A 20,584-nucleotide genomic window follows, 5' to 3' on the forward strand; every position below is an offset into this window, starting at 1 on the left:
AACAAATGGGTGGAGTAGGAAGCCCAGTCCACGGAGTAAATGGGGAAGGAACACCACCCTCTCATGGGGCCTGGGGGTGGGGACGAGCTGCCCCTCGTCTGGAAGCCGGTGCGCAATGTCGTTGTGTAGGTATCCGGCTTTCCTCAACTTTTTGATGTGCCCCTCCGTGACGGAGGAGGCCATCCACTTGCCTCCCGCTCCGGACATGGCTGGGGAAGGTTGAGGCGAGATGTGCGGACTTGGGCGCTGGAGCTCGAGTGCGCGGAAATGGATAAGCAAAGGAGGAAGAAGGCATAGGTAAAAAGGTGGATCCTTATCCCCTTATATGGACAGACGAAACTATGCGTCCCCACCAGCCTGGTAAAACTCGCTTATCTCTGAAGCGCCGTAATCAATGGCGTGGTTGGACTACCCATGCCCATATTGATGAGAATCCCGGAATAAGGGGGCACAATTTCTGCTTTGATAAGACGTGCCAAAGAAACCCTCGCTAAACACGCTGAGGTGGGACAGTAAAAACGATTCCGATAAAGGCTTGGCCGTGGTGTGACGTCGCGCCGCAGAATACGTCAGCAAATTGAATTTGTGTAAAGATTATTCTCTCTACAATGGTATGTGGAACTTATTTTGCAGAGCCGGACACTATCCTTGTGTTCAAAATCTTCTATGAAGTGTTCGGAGGAGGAACCCGCCTTGCAATGTCGAAGACAATATGCGCGCCGGACTCGTCGTCATTGAAGCCTGGTTCAGGGGCTACTGAGGGAGTCCTGGATTAGGGAGTGTCCAGATAGCCGAACTATCACTGTTGGCCGGACTCCTGGACTATGAAGATACAAGATTGAAGACTTCGTCTCGTGTCCGGATGGGACTTTCCTTGGCGTGGAAGGCAAGCTTGGCGATACGGATATGTAGATCTCCTACCATTGTAACCGACTCTGTGTAACCCTAACCCTCTCCGGTGTCTATATAAACTGGAGGGTTTTAGTCCGTAGGACGAACAACAATCATACCAGGTTTAGCCTCTTTGATCTCGTGGTAGATCTACTCTTGTACTACCCATATCATCAATATTAATCAAGCAGGAGTAGGGTTTTATCTCCATCGAGAGGGCCCGAACCTGGGTAAAAACATCGTGTCCCTTGTCTCCTGTTACCATCCGCCTAGACGCACAGTTTGGGACCCCCTACCCGAGATCCGCCGGTTTTAACACCGACAGTAGGCCTGCACCACCACCTCAGGTACGACATAATGACCATATTCCTAAACTGAAATTGAATATTCCACCATTTGAGGGTAGGCATGTTCCTGATATATATCTTACTTGGGAGTTAGAAACTGAATAACGTTTTACATGTTTGCAATATCCCGAGGAGAGACAGGTTGCTGCTACTGTTTGTGCTTTCACTAGTTTTGCATGTGTATGGTAGTCTGAACATTGTAGATTATATCCTATTCCAGCTACTTGGGCTGCTTTGAAAACTGCTATGCGTACTTGTTGGGTTCCACCATATTATCAACGTGAATTGCTTCAAAAATTGCAGCGTTTAAGACAAGGAAAAAATTCTGTAGAAGAATATTATCAGGAATTACAAACTGGCATGATTAGATGTGGTATTGTTGAGGAGAATGAAGCTATGCTTGCATGTTTTATGGGTGGATTAAATAGAGAGATTCAGACCATTCTAGAGTATAAGGAGTATACTAATATCACTCGTTTATTCCATCTTGCTTGTAAAGCTAAACGTGAAGTGCAGGATCGACAAGCAATGTCGCGAACTAACTTTTCTGCAGGTCGACCTTCATCATGGACACCGTGTGCATCTTCTACTTCCATTGCACCAGCACCTCCATCAGGTGCCACCTCCAGCCGTGATACAAGAAAGCAGGCACAACCACCACTATATGCCAAGAACGCACCTGTCGGGCCTGCACAGAGCTCTTCTTCTTCCATGGCATCAACAGGGCACACAAGTGATATTATTTGTCGTCGTTGTAAGGGAAGAGGACATTATGTGTGAGAATGCAAATCTCAACGTGTGATGATTTCTACCGAGGATGGTGGGTACGAGTGTGCTAGTGACTATGATTTGGAGACTTTGGCCCTTATTACAAGTGAAGAACACAGTGGAGATGATTCTGATCATGAGACGCAATACATGGCTCCTGAAGATGCTGACAGGTATGAATGTTTAGTTGCTCAACGTGTTTTGAGCATGCAGGTTACACAAGCTGAGCAAAATCAAAGGCATAATTTGTTCCATACACACGGAGTTGTGAAGGAACGTTCTGTGCGTGTCATCAGATGGAGGAAGCTGCAACAACTTGGCTAGCATGGAGATGGTGGAGAAGCTATCTCTCACCACACCACATCCACATCCTTACTACATCCAATGGTTCAACAACAGCGGCAAGGTTAAGGTAACACGTACTGTTCGTGTGCATTTTAGTATCTCTACATATGCTGATTATGTTGATTGTGATGTGGTACCTATGCAAGCATGTTCCTTATTACTTGGTTGACCATGGCAATTTGATAAAAATTCTGTACACCATGGTAGAAACAATCAGTATACTCTTGTTCACAAGGATAAAAATATTACTTTGCTTCCTATGACTCCTGATTCCATTTTGAAAGATGATATTAATAGAGCTAATAAAGCAAAACAGGACAAGAATAAGAGTGAAAATCAGATTGTGGCAAAAGAATTTGAGCAACAAATGAAGCCTAATAATAAACCATCTAGTGTTGCTTCTGAGATTAAATTAAAAAGTGCATGTTTATTTGCCACCAAATCTGATATAGATGAGCTAGATTTTAGCAAATCTGTTTGCTATGCTTTTGTGTGCAAAGAGGCATTATTTTCATTCGAGGACGTGCCTTCCTCTTTGCCTCCTGCTGTCACTAACATTTTGCAGGAGTTCACTGATGTCTTTCCACAAGACGTGCCACCGGGATTACCGCCTATTCGAGGGATTGAGCATCGGCTTGACTTAATTCCCGGTGCTTCACTGCCAAACCGTGCACCATACCATACCAATCCAGAGGAGACGAAGGAGATTATGCGTCAAGTACATGAGCTTCTCGAAAAAGGTTATATACGTGAAGCCCTTAGTCCTTGTGCTGTTCCTATTATTCTAGTGCCGAAAAAGGATGGTACATCACGTATGTGTGTTGATTGTAGAGGCATTAATAATATTACTATTCGTTATCATCATCCTATTCATAGGCTAGATGATATGCTTGATGAATTGAGTGGCTCTACAATATTCTCCAAAGTTGATTTGCGTAGTGGATACCATCAAATTTGTATGAAATTGGGGGATGAATGGAAAACAACATTTAAAACTAAGTTTGGATTATATGAGTGTTAGTCATGCCTTTTGGGTTAACTAATGCACCTAGTACTTTCCTGAGATTAATGAACGAAGTTTTGTGTGCTTTCATTGGATGATCTTTGGTAGTTTATTTTGATGATATACTGATTTATAGCAGATCTTTGGAGGAACATTTTGAACATTTATGTGCTGTTTTTATTGCTCTATGTGATGCACGTTTGTTTGGTAACCTTGGGAAGTGCACCTTTTGCACGGACCGAGTATCTTTTCTTGGCTATGTAGTTACTCCACAGGGAATTGAAGTTGATAATGCCAAGATTGAAGCTATTGGGAGTTGGCCGCAACCCAAAACAGTAACACAAGTGAGGAGTTTTCTTGGCCTCGCTGGATTCTATAGGCGTTTTGTGAGAGATTTCAGCACCATTGCTGCACCTCTCAATGAGCTTACAAAGAAAGATGTGCCTTTTGTTTGGGGTACCGCATAGGAAGAAGCCTTCACGGTATTGAAAGATAAGTTGACACATGCTCCTTTACTCCAACTTCCTGATTTTAATAAGACTTTTGAGCTTGAATGTGATGCTAGTGGAATTGGATTAGGAGGTGTGTTATTACAAGATGGCAAACCTGTTGCATACTTTTCTGAAAAATTGAGTGGGCCTAGTCTGAATTATTCTACTTATGATAAAGAATTATATGCTCTTGTTCGGACTTTAGAAACATGGCAACATTATTTATGGCCCAAAGAATTTGTTATACATTCTGATCATGAATCTTTGAAACATATTAAAAGTCAAGCTAAACTTAATCGTAGACATGCTAAATGGGTTGAATTCATTGAGACTTTCCCTTATGTCATTAAACACAAGAAGGGTAAAGAAAATGTTATTGCTGATGCATTGTCTCGTCGCTATACTATGCTTTCACAACTTGACTTCAAAATATTTGGTTTGGAGACCATCAAAGTTCAATATATGCATGATGCTGATTTTAAAGATGTATTGCAGAATTGTAAAGAAGGAAGAACATGGAACAAGTTCGTCATTAATGATGGATTTCTGTTCCGTGCTAACAAGCTACGCATTCCAGCTAGCTCTGTTCATTTTTTGTTGTTGCAGGAGGCGCATGGAGGAGGACTAATGGGACACTTTGGCGTGAAGAAGATGGAGGACATACTTGCTACACATTTCTTTTGGCCAAAGATGAGACGGGATGTTGAGCGCTTTGTTGCTCGCTGCACTACATGTCAAAAAGCTAAGTGACGACTCAATCCTCATGGTTTATATATGCCTTTGCCTGTACCTAGTTTTCCTTGGGAGGATATATCTATGGACTTTGTTTTAGGTTTACCTCGAACAAAGAAGGGGAGGGATAGCATATTTGTTGTCGTGGATATATTCTCGAAAATGGCACACTTTATACCATGTCATAAAAGCGATGATGCTGTTAATGTTGCTGATTTGTTCTTTCGTGAAATTATTCGCTTGCATGGTGTGCCAAATACTATTGTTTCAGATCGTGATACTAAATTTCTTAGCCACTTTTGGAGATGTTTATGGGCTAAGTTGGGGACTAAACTGCTTTTTAGTACTACTTGTCACCCCCAAACTAATGGACAAACTGAAGTAGTCAATAGAACATTGTCTACTATGCTTAGGGCTGTTTTGAAAAATAATAAGAAAATGTGGGAAGAATGCTTGCCTCATATTGAATTTGCTTATAATCGTTCATTGCATTCTACTACTAAGATGTGCCCTTTTGAAATTGTGTATGGTTTCCTACCTCATGCACCTATTGATTTGTTGCCTCTTCCATCTTCGGAGAAGGTTAATTTTGATGCTAAACAATATGCTGAATTGATTTTAAAAATGCATGAGTTAACTAAGGAAAACATTGAGCTTGTGAATGCTAAATATAAACTTGCTGGCGATAAGGGTAGAAAACATGTTGTGTTTGCACCTGGAGATCTTGTTTGGTTACATTTGCGTAAGTATAGATTTCTTGATTTGTGCAAATCAAAGCTAATGCCACGTGCTGATGGTCCTTTTAAGGTTTTAGAGAAAATAAATGATAATGCATATAAACTTGAGCTGCCTGCAGATTTTGGGGTTAGTCCCACTTTTAACATTGCAGATTTGAAGCCTTATTTTGTTGAGGAAGATGAACTTCCGTCGAGGACGACTTCATTTCAAGAAGGGGAGGATGATGAGGACATCAATACCATTGTTACACCCACAACCCCTGCTGCTATACATACTAGACCAATTACTAGAGCTCGCGCACGCCAATTAAATTACCAGGTACTTTCGTTTCTTGGTAATGATTCTAATGTTCATGAGAATATGATGCTGCCTAAATTTGATACATTTGTTTTGCTTACAAATGAAGGGCCTAGCTTGGATAAGGATGAACATTGGAGCAAGAACAAGCATGGAGATGATGGCATGCGCAAGGGGAACAAGAACGGAGTTACAAGTGATGATTTCAGGACTTTGAAGCCACCATAACGAGTGCATGAAGCCTTGGACGAAATATACAAGATGCCACTTCATAAATTTCATCCAGAGGCTATTCTAGGTGCTGCATCACCTTATTATTGGGCCAGGCCCATGTAATTTCGAAATACATAAGTATAGGCTATTTTTAGAGTCTGTATGTGTGGGGAAACAAGAGATAGGGTTAGTTTCGGACCCCTCCTCCAAGGGCCACGAAATTGCCCCCCTCTTCCTCCATATATACAGCCCTTAGGGCACCATTTAGACTTTGGGTTTTGTTTAGATTAAAAGTTTGCCATAGCTGCAACTTCGCGTACTTCGTTTATGTTCAACAACCAGACAAAGGCGTCACAGAACCCCACCTTCATTGATAAAGCCTTCCTCTGTTATTCGTAATATCCAGATTGCAATCTTAGTTTCTTGCTTGTTCTTCGTTTGCTTGCAGGAAATAGACCTTCGTGGTCAGGTTGATCGTGCTCTGGCGTGGTCAATAACCTCTCGGAGTTGGTTTAGCGATTGCTAAGGCGCGACGTCCTCGCACGTTCGTAGTCGGATCGTCAAAGTCGACTTCCACCAAAACGATAGCCACCATCTCATCAAAAGACGGGACACCTTTGCCTCTATCAAGCAGTAGCCCCTAAGACTTGAAATAGTTGGCACAACTGATTTAAGGATCATTGTATGCATATGTTTTACAGAGAAGAATACACAGCTGTCTAAAGAGCTGGAGGAGTGCAAAGCCCATCTGCGGGCCGCAGTTGCCTGAATGGAGGAGTCCAAGAAGGCCCTATCTGGTAATACTTGTCTTGATCGGAACGAATATAATGACGTGTACCAGTTAGTATTCGGCATGAATGGAAATCTAACAATAGATTCCACAGACAATCCCGGAGGTAATCCGGAGATCGTACCGGGGGATGAGCAATATGCTGAACGACAGCTAAAGGCTGGCGAGCGCACGCTTACAAAGGTTATAAGGGAGAAAAATGATCTCCAGGACGCGAAGACCCGACTGGATGTTGAATTAAAAGATGTTCGGGCCCAGCTTACTGACTCCGTGAAGGAGAATAAGAGGCTTCGACGCGGCATTTTTAGTAAGTGCTCGAACGAACCTTTATAAAGTTCGGCGAAGAAACGGGCTAACAGGATTATGTCTGTAGGTATGCTGACAGGTCGTCCCGAAGAGGAGATGCCCAGATCTGCAGGCGATCTTCTGCAAGAGCTCTTGCAACTACACGGACAAATTCGGCAGGTGATGCAGGGTATTGCCCAGGCTTTGTGGCCGTCCGCATCCTTGCGCAGAGGCATGGGAGAGCTCGTGAAGATGCTCAAGGGAGCGCAGCGACGCTTCCGATTATGGAAGATATCGGCCTGCCGACAAGGTGCAAGGGAGGCCTGGGCCATGGTGAAGACACGATACACCAAGGCTGACCCGAACCACATGGCCGAGGTCGGACCTGTAGGGTCAGATGGGAAAGAGATCCCCGTTAGTCTGGTATATGACGAGGTAGCATTAGCTGCGAAGTATTCCCAACAGGATTGTAGGCTAGACAGCCTGTTGGATGGTATAGAAGAAGAATTTAGTCAGTCTAAGTGACTTTGTACTTCAAAGGACATAGTTTGTCCCTAGCCGGATTGTAAATCATTTGTCTTGGCGGACCTTTTCGCTTCAACCTCTTGACCTGACAGTCTGGAGTGTATCCGAATACCCGCTCAGTTATGTAAAAACCGGGCACGCGTGGAAAACAGGCGTAGGGGTCATAAGTGCTTGAACAGACAAGTACCCAACTAGCTATGTTATATTACATGGATAGTAAGAAACATCTTCCAGGGAGAATAGTTCCGTTAAGGGTTCCTTTCCCTGGGTACGCATGCATTAATGTGCATATCTGAACTGCGAAAAATGACGCAAGATATAAGCATCTGGGGGCATGTATTGCAATAAGTAAGAAACATCTTTTGTTCACTGACCGAATATTCCCTTAAGAACGCTAGCTTTCGGCTTCACCCAGTCTGAGGTACACATCTGGCTGACCTGGCAGTAACAATCGCAGAGGTGCTCCCCTTATGCCCTAGCCGAATTAACGGGAACGTAGGGCATAAACACAAGAGCCAGGCAACCCAGCTTGGCCAAAACTTAAGTCATATCTATGCATATAATGGTGAAAAAAGATACATATGGAGGAATGACACATATGTGGTGGGCATAAAGCCCAGAAGATAATTATATTAAGCTTCTGTTTAAGAAGCCCCCAGGTATATTGAGCGTGCATAGTGCAGCAGGAGTGTGCGGCCGAAGCATACTTGAAGCTTTTAAGGCTATATATAAAAAAAAGAAAGGATATAACTTAAAAAAAGGCGGAGGCAAGGAGATGAACACAGAGTTCGACACTAGGCGTAGAATCTTCGGAGTCTGGCCGCATTCCACGGGTTCGGGTCGAGTTGATTATCTGATGCATCAAGCAGATGGTACGCTCCTCTGGTGAGAACTTTATCAATGATGAAGGGACCCTCCCACTTTGGCTTGAGCTTGTCCTTTTTCTTCTCTGGTAGGTGTAGAACGAGTTCGCCAACGTTATAAGTTTTGGCCCATACTTCTCTGCTTTGATACCTTTGAGCCTGCTGCTGATAGAATGCGGAACGGGCCTTTGCGATGTCACGCTCCTCCCCCAGGGCGTCCAAACTATCCTGCCGATCTAGCTCGGCTTCTCTCTCTTCGTACATGCGCACTCGAGGTGAGTCATGAATGATATCACAGGGTAGCACTGCCTCTGCGCCATACACCATAAAAAATGGTGTGTATCCGGTGGTGCGATTTGGCGTGGTCCGCAGCCCCCATAGTATGGAGTCGAGCTCCTCGACCCAGTGCGTATCTGATTCCTTCAAGGACCACACTAGTCTGGGTTTAATGCTGCTCATAATAAGACCATTTGCTCGTTCGACTTGATCGTTTGTTTGGGGGTGATAGACAGAGGCATAATTGAGCTTAATACCCATTTTGCCGCACCAAGTTTTTACCTCGTCGGCTATGAAGTTTGAGCCGTTATCGGTGATGATGCTGTGGGGGACACCATAACAGTGTACGACCCCGGATACGAAGTCTATCACTGGTCTGGACTCGGCCGTTTTAACTGGTTTGGCTTCTATCCATTTGGTGAATTTATCCACCATGACCAACAAGTATTTCTTCTTGTGGCTTCCTCCTTTAAGGGGTCCAACCATATCGAGCCCCCAGACCCCAAAGGGCCAGGTTATGGGGATTGTTTGGAGAGCGGTAGGTGGCATATGGCTTTGATTTGCAAAAGGCTAGCAACCGACGCAATGTTGGACAAGGTCCTGTGCGTCTGCCCGGGCTGTCGGCCAGTAGAAACCTGTACGGAAGGCCTTGCTTACAAGTGCCTGAGCTGCGGCGTGGTGGCGCCGAGTCCAACATGAATTTCGGCCAAGAGCTGCCGCCCTTCCTCTTCGGAGATGCACCTTTGGAGTACTCCAGTCATGCTTTACTTATAAAGCTCTCCCTCGTGGACCTTGTAGGCTTTAGAGCGCCGCACAATGCAACATGCCTCATTTTGGTCCTCAGGGAGTTCTTGCCTATTCAAGTAGGATAAGAAGGGTTCAGTCCACGGGGCGATGACAGCCATGATCACGTGGGCCGAAGGTGTTATTTCGGTGGCGGAGCCTCCGATTATGTCAGAGTGTTCGAAATCTGGGGTTGTGTTCGGATCCTGACTGCTATTGCCGGTCTCCCCTTCCCACACCACGAATGGCTTGAACAACCTTTCTAAGAAGATATTAGGTTGGACGGGGTCGCGCTTGGCACCGATGCGGGCGAGGATATCCGCCGCTTGATTATTTCCCCGGACCACATGGTGGAATTCGAGCCCCTCGAACTGAGCTGACATTTTGAGGATGGCATTGCGATAAGCCGCCATTTTTGGGTCCTTGGAATCAAAGTCTCCATTTATTTGAGATATTGTGAGGTTCGAATCCCCACGCACTTCTAGGCGTTGAATACCCATGGAGACTGTCATCCGAAGACTGTGCAAAAGAGCCTCGTATTCGGCTGCATTGTTGGAGTCTGTGTATAGTATTTGGAGTATGTATTGGACTATATCTCCGGTGGGGGATGTTAGTACAACGCCTGCCCCCAGACCAGCCAGCATCTTAGAGCCGTCAAAGTGCATGATCCAATTGGAGTACGCGGCATACTCTTTAGGGAGTTCGGCTTCTGTCCATTCGGTGATGAAGTCAGCCAGTACTTGTGACTTAATGGATCGCCGTGGTTTATATGTTATGTTGAATGGGAGGAGCTCGATAGCCCATTTAGCAATCCGGCCCGTGGCATTGCGGTTATTTATTATATTGTTAAGGGGTACTCAGAGGCCACCGTGATTGAACACACTTGAAAGTAGTGTCGTAGTTTCCGGGATGCCATGAAGACCGCGTATGCTATCTTTTGATAATGTGGGTAACGTGACTTGCATGGAGTGAGGACAGTGGATATGTAGTATACCAGCTTTTGAAGCGGGAACTTATGTCCGTCTGTCTCTCGTTCGACGACGAGCACTGCGCTTACAACCTGATGTGTTGCAGCTATATATAACATCATAGGTTCACCGATATTAGGCGTGGCTAGGATTGGATTGCTGGCCAAGAGGGCCTTTATTTATTCCAGTCCGGCCGTAGCCGCATCAGTCCACTCGAAGTGTTCGGTGCGTCGAAGAAGGCGATATAGAGGTAGTGCCTTTTCTCCTAATCGAGAGATAAAGCGGCTTAGAGCAGCCACACATCCAGTTAATTTCTGGATTTGCTTGAGGTCTGTTGGGGTAGCCAACTGTGACAGAGCTCGAATTTTAGCCGGATTTGCTTCAATTCCTCTATTGGAAACGATGAAGCCCAAGAGCTTTCCGGCAGGTACGCCGAAAATGCATTTTTCCGGATTGAGCTTGATGTCATATGTTCGTAGATTGTCGAACGTAAGCCTCAAGTCGTCTATTAAAGATTCAACGTGTCTGGTTTTGATGACCACATCATCTATGTATGCCTCCACTGTTTTGCCGATTTGTGTTTCCAGGCATCTCTGAATCATGCGTTGATAGGTTGCACCGGCATTTTTTAGCCCGAAAGGCATGGTGTTAAAACAAAAGGGGCCGTACGGAGTGATGAATGCCGTTGCAGCTTGATCGGACTCCGCCATCTTGATTTGATGGTATACAGAGTACGCGTCGAGGAAGCACAATGAGTCGTGTCCTACAGTAGCGTCGATGATTTGATCGATGCGGGGGAGTGGGAAGGGATTCTTAGGGCAAGCCTTATTGAGGTCCTTGAAATCGACACATAGGCGCCAGGATTTGTCCTTCTTTGGTACCATCACCAGGTTTGCTAGCCAGTCCGGATGTTTTATTTCTCTGATGAATCCGGCCTCGAGTAACTTGGCTAGCTCTCCTCCCATGGCTTGTCGCTTAGGTTCTGAAAAGCGCCGAAGAGTCTGCTTGACCGGATTGTATCCCTTCAGTATGTTTAGGCTATGCTCGGCCAGCCTGCATGGGATACCTGGCATGTCTGAAGGATGCCAGGCGAACATGTCCCAATTCTCGCGCAAGAACTCTCACAGTGCGGCGTATATTGTGGGGCTCAGCTGTGCCCCGATGGTTGCTGTTTTTGTGGGGTCCGTTGGGTGGACCTGGAATTTGACTATTTCGTCCGCTGGTTTGAAAGAGGTGGACTTAGGCCGTTTGTCGAGTATCATGTCATCCCTGTCCATCATGGAGCGCAGTGCGGTTAGTTCTTCGGCCGCGAGGGCTTCAGATAATGCCTCAAGGGCTAGAGCGGCGGTTTTATTTTCGGTGCGGAGTGCTACGTCCGGATCACTAGCTAGAGTGATTATTCCATTGGGCCCGGGCATCATGAGCTTCATGTACCCGTAATGGGGTGTGGCTTGGAAGCTCGTGAATGCATCCCGCCCTAAAAGGGCGTGGTATCCGCTACTGAACGGGGCCACTTGGAATGTGATTTCTTAGGACCTATAATTCTCCGGCGTGCCGAATACCACATCTAGTGTGATTTTTCCCGCACATCGTGCTTCCCGACTAAGGATTATTCCCCTGAAGGTCGTGCTGCTTTGCTCAACGCGGCTTTTGTCTATTTCCATTTTGATAAGAGTCTCCTCGTAGATGAGGTTTAATCCGCTTCCGCCATCCATGAGCACTTTAGTGAGCCGGAAGCCGTCCACAATTGGACTAAGGACCAGAGCGGCTGGTGCTCGGACTGTTCGGAATTGAGGTTCGTCGCTGGCATTGAAGGTTATGGCCAAGTCGTTCCATGGATTTATTGTTGCGACGTGGCAGATTTCGGCGAGGCTGCGGAGTGCTCTCTTGCGCCTATTATTTGAGGCGAAAGTCTCGAAGACTGTCAGTACTATATTGTTATTTTTTGCGGGATGGTGTTCTGCGGTATTGCTGATGAGTATATCCTCGCCGCTCTTGGCCACCTGCCGGAGTATCCAACATGCTCTAAGGCTGTTTGTTGGTATGGTATCTGGTGTACTGTGAATTTTGCATGGCTCATTAAGCCATCCCTCCAATATGGTTCCACGCCCTGTAGTGGGCTTTGGTTTCTTTGTAATTGGATTGGGTGACTTGCGAGAGTGCACCCTTTCTTTTTGACTGGTAAGAGTGCACCCTTTTAGTTCGGACGGGGGGTTTAGTGAGAGCCGGAGGATCCCAAAATTTTGTTTGGGTTTTCCAGGCGCTTTCCGTCGCACATTACTTCTGTACTATGGCCGCTAAGTCAGCGAAGTGTACTATGTCACGGGAACTTATGACGTTGAGGATTCCCTTGTCCGTGCAATTTTTGCAAAAGAATGAGATTGCGTCTCCCTCGCGATAGTCCTTAACCTTGCTCATTACAAGGAGGAATCTGGCCCAGAAGTGATGTACTGTCTCTTGGGGCTCTTGTCTAATGTGGGAAAGATAGCTTGTATCTGGGTGGGTGGGTAGTTTTAAGTCCAAAACCTGACCCGATCTGAGAACCAGGGGCAGGGGAGCTTCCGAGCTTGTCATCTTGGGCTCCGGGATGTTGCCCAATTTTCCTGGCCTGCCGTCCGATTCTAGGTTCGGAGCCTGGGTCCTGTCCTCCCGTAGACGGGTATCCGGCTCAGAGAGCTCGGGAATCCGGACATAGTTCGTCCTCAAAATAGAGGAAGAATCGCTGCATTGTTCCTCCACCACTGCTATCTGATGGGTGACCCGCGGAGAGTTAATCTCCATTTGGTCGGGTTTAAGCCCGATCCGATCATAGTCCGTAGCGACTCCTAGGGCCGCGATGCGATCCAAGAGCTCGTTCAGGGAGGAGAGCTCCATTGGATCCATCTGCTCGGTGAATTTCGGGCTGACGTGGAGGCTGTTCTTGATGACATGAGAAGTCATCGTCGGCGCGGCGGCCGAACGGGCGGTCATGACAAAGCCGCCCAGCCGAAGAGTCTAGCCTATAGCCAGGGCTCCCCCAGAGGTGATGTTGTCCTTGACAACAAGGCGAGCCATCAAGCCTTATCGCGACAACACAGTGGAACTCTCAATGAAAGCACCAATGTCGGTGTCAAAACCGGCGGATCTCGGGTAGGGGGTCCCGAACTGTGCGTCTAAGGCTAATGGTAACAGGAGGCGGGGGACACGATGTTTACCCAGGTTCGGGCCCTCTCAATGGAGGTAATACCATACTTCCTGCTTGATTGATCTTGATGATATGAGTATTACAAGAGTTGATCTACCACGAGATCGTAGAGGCTAAACCCTAGAATCTAGCCTATGATTATGATCGTTGTTACCCTACATACTAAACCCTCCGGTTTATATAGACACCGGAGGGGGCTAGGGTTACAGAGAGTCGGTTACAGAGAAGGAGATCTACATATCCGAATTGCCAAGCTTGCCTTCCACGCAAAGGAGAGTCCCACCCGGGCACGGGACGAAGTCTTCAATCTTGTATCTTCATAGTCCAACAGTCCGGCCAAAGTATATAGTCCGGCTGTTCGAGGACCCTCTAATCCAGGACTCCCTCATCATCCGCCTCGCGAGGGTCTTGCGGTGTTGGTGTTGAAGCTGGGCCGTGCCAGGCCGTCGACGAAGCCACGTGGTGGGCCGTAGGCAAGCAGGGCTGGATACCCCCGAATCCAGGACGCCGACAGTCATGTCATGAGGTAGTCGCACTAGCATGAAGCATGGGAATAGGTGGATCAATATCATGCAAGCAAACATTGGTGAGATAGTCCACTAGTGGGATAACAGAAGTACCATCACCTATGTTACCTTTGGAGCATCGCTCATGTGTTGTAGGTGAGGTTGCAACTTGATGGTACCATGTGGGGGGTGCATCTTCTTCCACCATGGCCATCGGTTTTCCCATTGGAGGTGTGAACTCGTCGAGGATTGGCGTTTCGTCTTGGAGATCTAGCACCAAAAGGGAAAACACACTCAGAGTAGGGGGTAGTCGTTAGAAATCATAGTGGCCTCACATGCCATGTCAACTACCTCACTCGCTAAGTGTTGTGGCTCACTCACTCCCTCAAGGATGCTCTCACTCGTATGGTTGGTGGAGTCACACAAATGGCTCTCAACCTCACATAGGATGTGTGGCATGCTCTCATGTGTGGGGCTAGTGGTGGTCACACTCTTCCTCTCATAGGAAATGCTCTCAATGTAACGTATGGTGGAGTCACTCATGTCGCTCATGTGGTAGTGGCTCTCCTCACATGGCAATTGGGGCATCTCATCATATGTGGGTGTCAGAGAGATGTAGGTGCAAATGTATCCATGCTCAACTCCTATCGATGCCTTGGTTGAAGGGATAGTCCCATGCTCAACTTCCTCATCCATAACGCCTCCAAAGATGAATGTCGTAGGAAGTGGCAAATCATCACTCGCCTCCAAGATTAAAGAGAAGGTCTCATGTGCGGTCTCGTAGCTTGACTCGGAGTAGGAGTCTCGTTGGGGCGTTGTCTTCATGTTGTTGAAGAGGTTCGCTTTCGTCGCCGTGGTCGAAGGGGATGGCCCTTGCTCGACCTTCTTGTCACCGTCTTGGTGTTGGAGGCCCATATGATGTGGCACCTCGTAGCTCGTCTCCATGACCAAAGGGAATTTCCCATGCTCGGCCATCTTCCTTGAGGGGCTTCCAAAGATGGAAGTGTCGCCCTCGCTTGTAGGTGGTCGCCTTGTTGTTGAAGATGTCGATGTAGGCAAACTCATGGGAAGTAGGAGAAGATGTTGTACGTCCAAAGGCGAAGATGCCTTGATAACACTTGGTGAAGATGCCAAACTGGTGGTGGTAGCCATAGCTTCATCTTGGTGGTGCTTGTCTCGCGGTCTTCTTTTGTGCTCTTGAAGCTTGTCCTTGGTGTGAAGTAGGGCTTGTTGGGACTTGTACGTTTGCGCGTGTGGAGCATCTTCATGATGATGATGTCATTGTCGTGCTTGAGCTCGTAATAGATGTCATTCGTCATCGTCGTGCACATGTTGCTTGGAGGTGACTTTCCCTTCATGACGATGTTGATCATGATGATCGCCATGGAGATGTGGATGTGGATGACTTGCGCTTGCATTGCATGGGCGCTCCGAAGATGATCGATTTGCTTGCCACCGCCTTGAAGATGACGAAGGGGAAGAACAATTGACCAACAAGGCCCAAATCTCCTCCATCATTGCATCTTGCTCCTCCTTTTGTGCGGAAAGCTTGTTGTCGATTTAGTCCCTTTTCCTTGCTTCGGAGTGACGAGTGTTGATGGAGAGGTTCTCGATGCGGTTTCGCAAGGTAGAATGTGTGCCTTGCATTTGTTGTTGTAGACTGAAGATGGACGCTTTGGTGATGTAGTTGTTTGCGCCATCGTTGTCATGGAAGACCGAGATGAAATGCCTTCCCTATCCATCACAAGACTCGAGCAAATATGAGTGGAACAAAGGAGAGAACTAACCAAATGTACCTTGACCGATGTTGAGAATGGATCAATGATCACTAAATGATGTAACAAGGAAATAGCACCATTGGTACCGATCTCGTCAATTTCTCACACCTACATGAATAAGGCTTATCGTGGAGCTCGGTGAGGATAGTGGCACAAAAAAATTGATGCAAAATATTAGCAAGAGTCAATAATGTTGAAAGAGATTCACAAATTCTCAAGTGAAACAAGTAGACCAATAGCAATATGTGGCACACGGAAACACACGCACGGATAGATAAATGGGGTCGTGCAACCAAGGAATGAGCTCAAAATGTGGAATCCATGGAAAATGCTCTTGTTGCACAACCCTAGAGAGACGCTAGCATGATTGCTCAATAGGCGGATACAACACTTGTGCACAACCTATAAGAGACAAAAATGCAACATCTTCTGTCCCAAGTATGCTATGGATATATGGTTCCCAGTGTTTCTGACAAGATGATCCAAGATGATCAAATATGACAATCTTATATGCAATGTGGTATGATGCTATGGCTATTGCTTACAAGCTTATTTGGTCTCTCTTTTTCTTTGCTTAAAAGCTTCTTTTTTGTATGGCCACTTTTGCACAATGCACAAACCAAGATAGCAATTGTGTATATACGGGAACAATCTTGTGACACAAAGATGATATGATGATACCAATATGATATGGTATGTATGCAATGGGAGCTGTAGATCGCTAATGTGCACAAGTAATGTTGCCGACAATACTCAATGGCTAGTCTCGATAGGCAACTGACGCAAAATGGGCTAGGGGTTATCAATGCAATGGTAAGGGGAATATACAATGATGTCATCGAGGTTACCATCGAGGTAGTCGTTTGTAAGTAAGGACGGATAATGATGAAGTGGTCAATGTCAATGACGACCTCCTGGCGATGATGAGTGGCGGTGTTCTTGATGTAGAACTGTTCCTAATTAGACGAAACACCTTAGGAAACGGAAAAACCGCGAACTCAAAATCTCAAACGTCAAATGTCAAATTGATGAGGACATCAATAACAGAGTTACACCCACAGCCCCTGCTGCTATACATACTGGACCAATTACTAGAGCTCGCGCACGCCAATTAAATTACTAGGTACTTTCATTTCTTGGTAATGATTCTAATGTTCATGAGAATATGATGCTGCCTAAATTGGATACATTTGTTTTGCTTACAAATGAAGGGCCTAGCTTGGAGAAGGATGAACATTGGAGCAAGAACAAGCATGGAGATGATGGCATGCACAAGGGGAACAAGAACAGAGTTACAAGTGGTGATTTCAGGACTTTGAAGCCACCATAATGAGTGCATGAAGCCTTGGAAGAAATATACAAGATGGCACTTTATAAATTTTTTCCAGAGGCTATTCTAGGTGCTGCGTCACCTTTTTATTGGGCCAGGCCCATGTAATTTCGAAATACATAAGTATAGGCTATTTTTAGAGTCCGTATGTGTGGGGAAACAAGAGATAGGGTTTGTTTCGGACCCCTCCACTAAGGGCCAGGAAATTCCCCCCCTCTTCCTCCATATATACAACCCTTAGGGCACCGTTTGGACTTTGGGTTTTGTTTAGATTAAAAGTTCGCCATAGCTGCAACTTCGTGTACTTTGTTTGTGTTCAACGACCTGACAAAGGCGTCACAGAACCCCACCTTCATTAATAAAGCTTTCTTCTGTTATTCGCAATATCCAGATTGCAATCTTAGTTGCTTGCTTGTTCCTCATTTGCTTGCAGGAAATAGACCTTCGTGGTCAGGTTGATCATGCTCCGGTGTGGTCAATAACCTCTCGGAGTTGGTTTAGCGATTGCTAAGGCGCGACGTCCTCGCACGTTCGTAGTCGGATCGTCAAAGTCGACTTCCACCAAAACGATAGCCACCATCTCATCGAAAGACGGGACACCTTTGCCTCTATCAAGTGGTATCAGATTTCCAGGTTGCTCGGTGAGATTTTACAGTTCTTCATAGTTTAGATTGAGTCTGTTCTTCATACCTATAGTCCGCAAAAAAGCCACAACAAAAATTAGGGTTAGTTCATCATATCCGAACCAGTCTGAGCCATTGCATAATCTTTTCTGTATTTGCGTTGTTGAATTTGCGGTTGCATCGTCGTGTCTAGTTGCTGGTCTTAGAGTCTAGTCTTTTAGAGTTTTGAGTTCTAGTCATAAGTTGTCACGCCACCGTCGCACCATCATCATCGCCCCTGCCATCTACCACCACCGCTTATCCACCACCACTCTGAATCTGTATCCATATACCACCACCGATACGTATCCATATACCACCATCGATCCGTATCCATATACCACCACCGCTACCATATACCACCACCGCTGCCATATCCTACCACCATATTTCCACCACCAATCTGAGTTCTTTTCATATTAGGTTTGTTTTCGAGATCCATCTAGTTTCCGATTCGTGTTTCCTTGCCTGAGTAGGTTTCGAAAAAAAAAAGTCTGGAGACCCCCAGGCAGTTTTTAGGTCAAAATTTTGGCGACCGAAAATATTTTCTCCCTATCCTATTTTTAGGTCCCAGGGAGTGTTTTGAGACAGTCGCCATCATAGTGATTTTTTGTCGCACTTTTTCGTCGTCGCTGCCCTAATTTCTGAAAAAAAATTGTCAAATTTTTTTGTGCCCATCCTGTCAGTTTGACCTGGGAAGAATTTTGAGACACTTGCCATTATAGTGATTTTTTGCAAAAAAAGGAGCGCAAAAAAAGAGCGATTTTTTTTCCAGAGTGCTTTTCCCTTGTTTATGTGCAGCACCATGATTTTGTTAGTGTTCTATGCTCGCGTCTCTAGCACGGTCTAGCCTAGGACCAGCACAGTACCGTCGTTGAGCGTTTATTCAACGTTGCATCTCTGAATTGAGCTGACCCTTTTTGCTACCATATTATAAGCCTTCCCAGCTACGCATACATCTACGTCATGCGTTTGACTCTCCCTAGAAATCGCTCTATCCAAGCTTTGAGAGTTTTGACTACAATGGTTGCCGATCACCACCTGCTTCTGGGTAAGAACTGGTAAGAATTTGAGATTTGCTTGAAGGATTTGTGACACACCACCACCACCACCGCTTCCTAGTAGTCTGTAGGATCATATTCTTCTGTGTTTTTATTGCTGCTAACCATGGCAGGATCACAAGCCGACGAGATTGACTGGGAGAACATGACAAACAAGGGGTTCCATGATAAGTTTCATCAAATGTTGGGTCAACAGGTGGAAGACGTGATGGCCAGTTTTGGAAAGGCATTGGAGAGGACGGATGACATTGAGAAGACAATTGACTCCAAGTTGGACGCCAAGTTTGACGAATTACTCAAACGTCTCCCACAACCAGTTCTACGCCGCGATACAGTAGGGCAAGCACAACATGTTCCTATTGAGCCAGGACAAAATGCTGGTGCCGCTACTACTGCTGTTTGTGCTTCTGTAGCTCCTGCTGCTGCAGAGGTGGAGGATTATTACGAGGATGAGGTTGATCAAAATCAGAACTACGTGCAGCCACCAGCACCATCACTAGCAGGTCGACCTCAGGAATTTATTCGCAACGGTAGGCCTGCACCACCACCTCAGGTACGAGATCATGACCATGTTCTTAAACTAAAATTGAATATTCCACCATTTGAGGGTAGATACATTCCATATGTATATCTTACTTGGTTGTTAGAAACTGAACAACATTTTACATGTTTACAATATCCCGAGGAGAGACAGGTTGCTGCTGCTGTTTGTGCTTTCACTAGTTTTGCATGTGTATGGTGGTCCGAACATTGTAGATTATATCCTATTCCAGCTACTTAGGCTGCTTTGAAAACTGCTATGCGTACTCATTGGGTTCCACCATATTATCAACGTGAATTGCTTCAAAAATTACAGCTTTTAAGACAAGGTATTTTTTTGTAGAAGAATATTATCAGGAATTACAAACTGGCATGATTAGATGTGGTATTGTTGAGGAGAATGAAGCTATGCTTGCACGTTTTATGGGTGGATTAAATAGAGAGATTCAGACCATTCTAGAGTATAAGGAGTATACTAATATCACTCATTTATTTCATCTTGCTCGTAAAGCTGAATGTGAAGTGCAGGATTGACAAGTAATGGCGCGCACTAACTTTTCTGCAGGTCGACCTTCATCATGGACACCGCGTGCATCTTCTACTTCCACTGCACCAGCAACTCCATTAGGTGCCACCTCCAGCCATTATACAAGAACGCAGGCACAACCACCACTATCTGCCAAGAGCGCACCTGCCGGGCCTACACAGAGCTCTTCTTCTTCCATGTCATCAACTAGGCACACAAGTGATATTATTTGTCGTCGTTGTAAAGGAAGAGGTCATTATGTGAGAGAATGCAAATCTCAGCGTGTGATGATTGCTAGTGAGGATGGTGGGTATGAGTCCGCTAGTGACTATGATGAGGAGACTTTGGCTCTTATTACACGTGAAGAACACGGTGGAGATGATTCTGATCATGAGACGCAATACATGGCTCCTGAAGACGCTGACAGGTATGAATGTTTGGTTGCTCAACGTGTTTCGAGTGTGCAGGTCACACAAGCTGAGCAAAATCAGAGGCATAATTTGTTCCATACAAAGGGAGTTGTGAAGGAACGTTCTGTGCGCATCATCATAGACGGAGGGAGCTGCAACAACTTGGCTAGCATGCAGATGGTGGAGAAGCTCTCTCTCACGACAAGACCACATCCACATCCTTACTACATCCAATGGTTCAACAACAGCGGCAAGGTTAAGGTAACACATAC

The sequence above is a fragment of the Triticum dicoccoides genome, chromosome 2B, assembly GCF_002162155.2.
Source record: "Triticum dicoccoides isolate Atlit2015 ecotype Zavitan chromosome 2B, WEW_v2.0, whole genome shotgun sequence".
NCBI classification, from domain to species: domain Eukaryota; kingdom Viridiplantae; phylum Streptophyta; class Magnoliopsida; order Poales; family Poaceae; genus Triticum; species Triticum dicoccoides.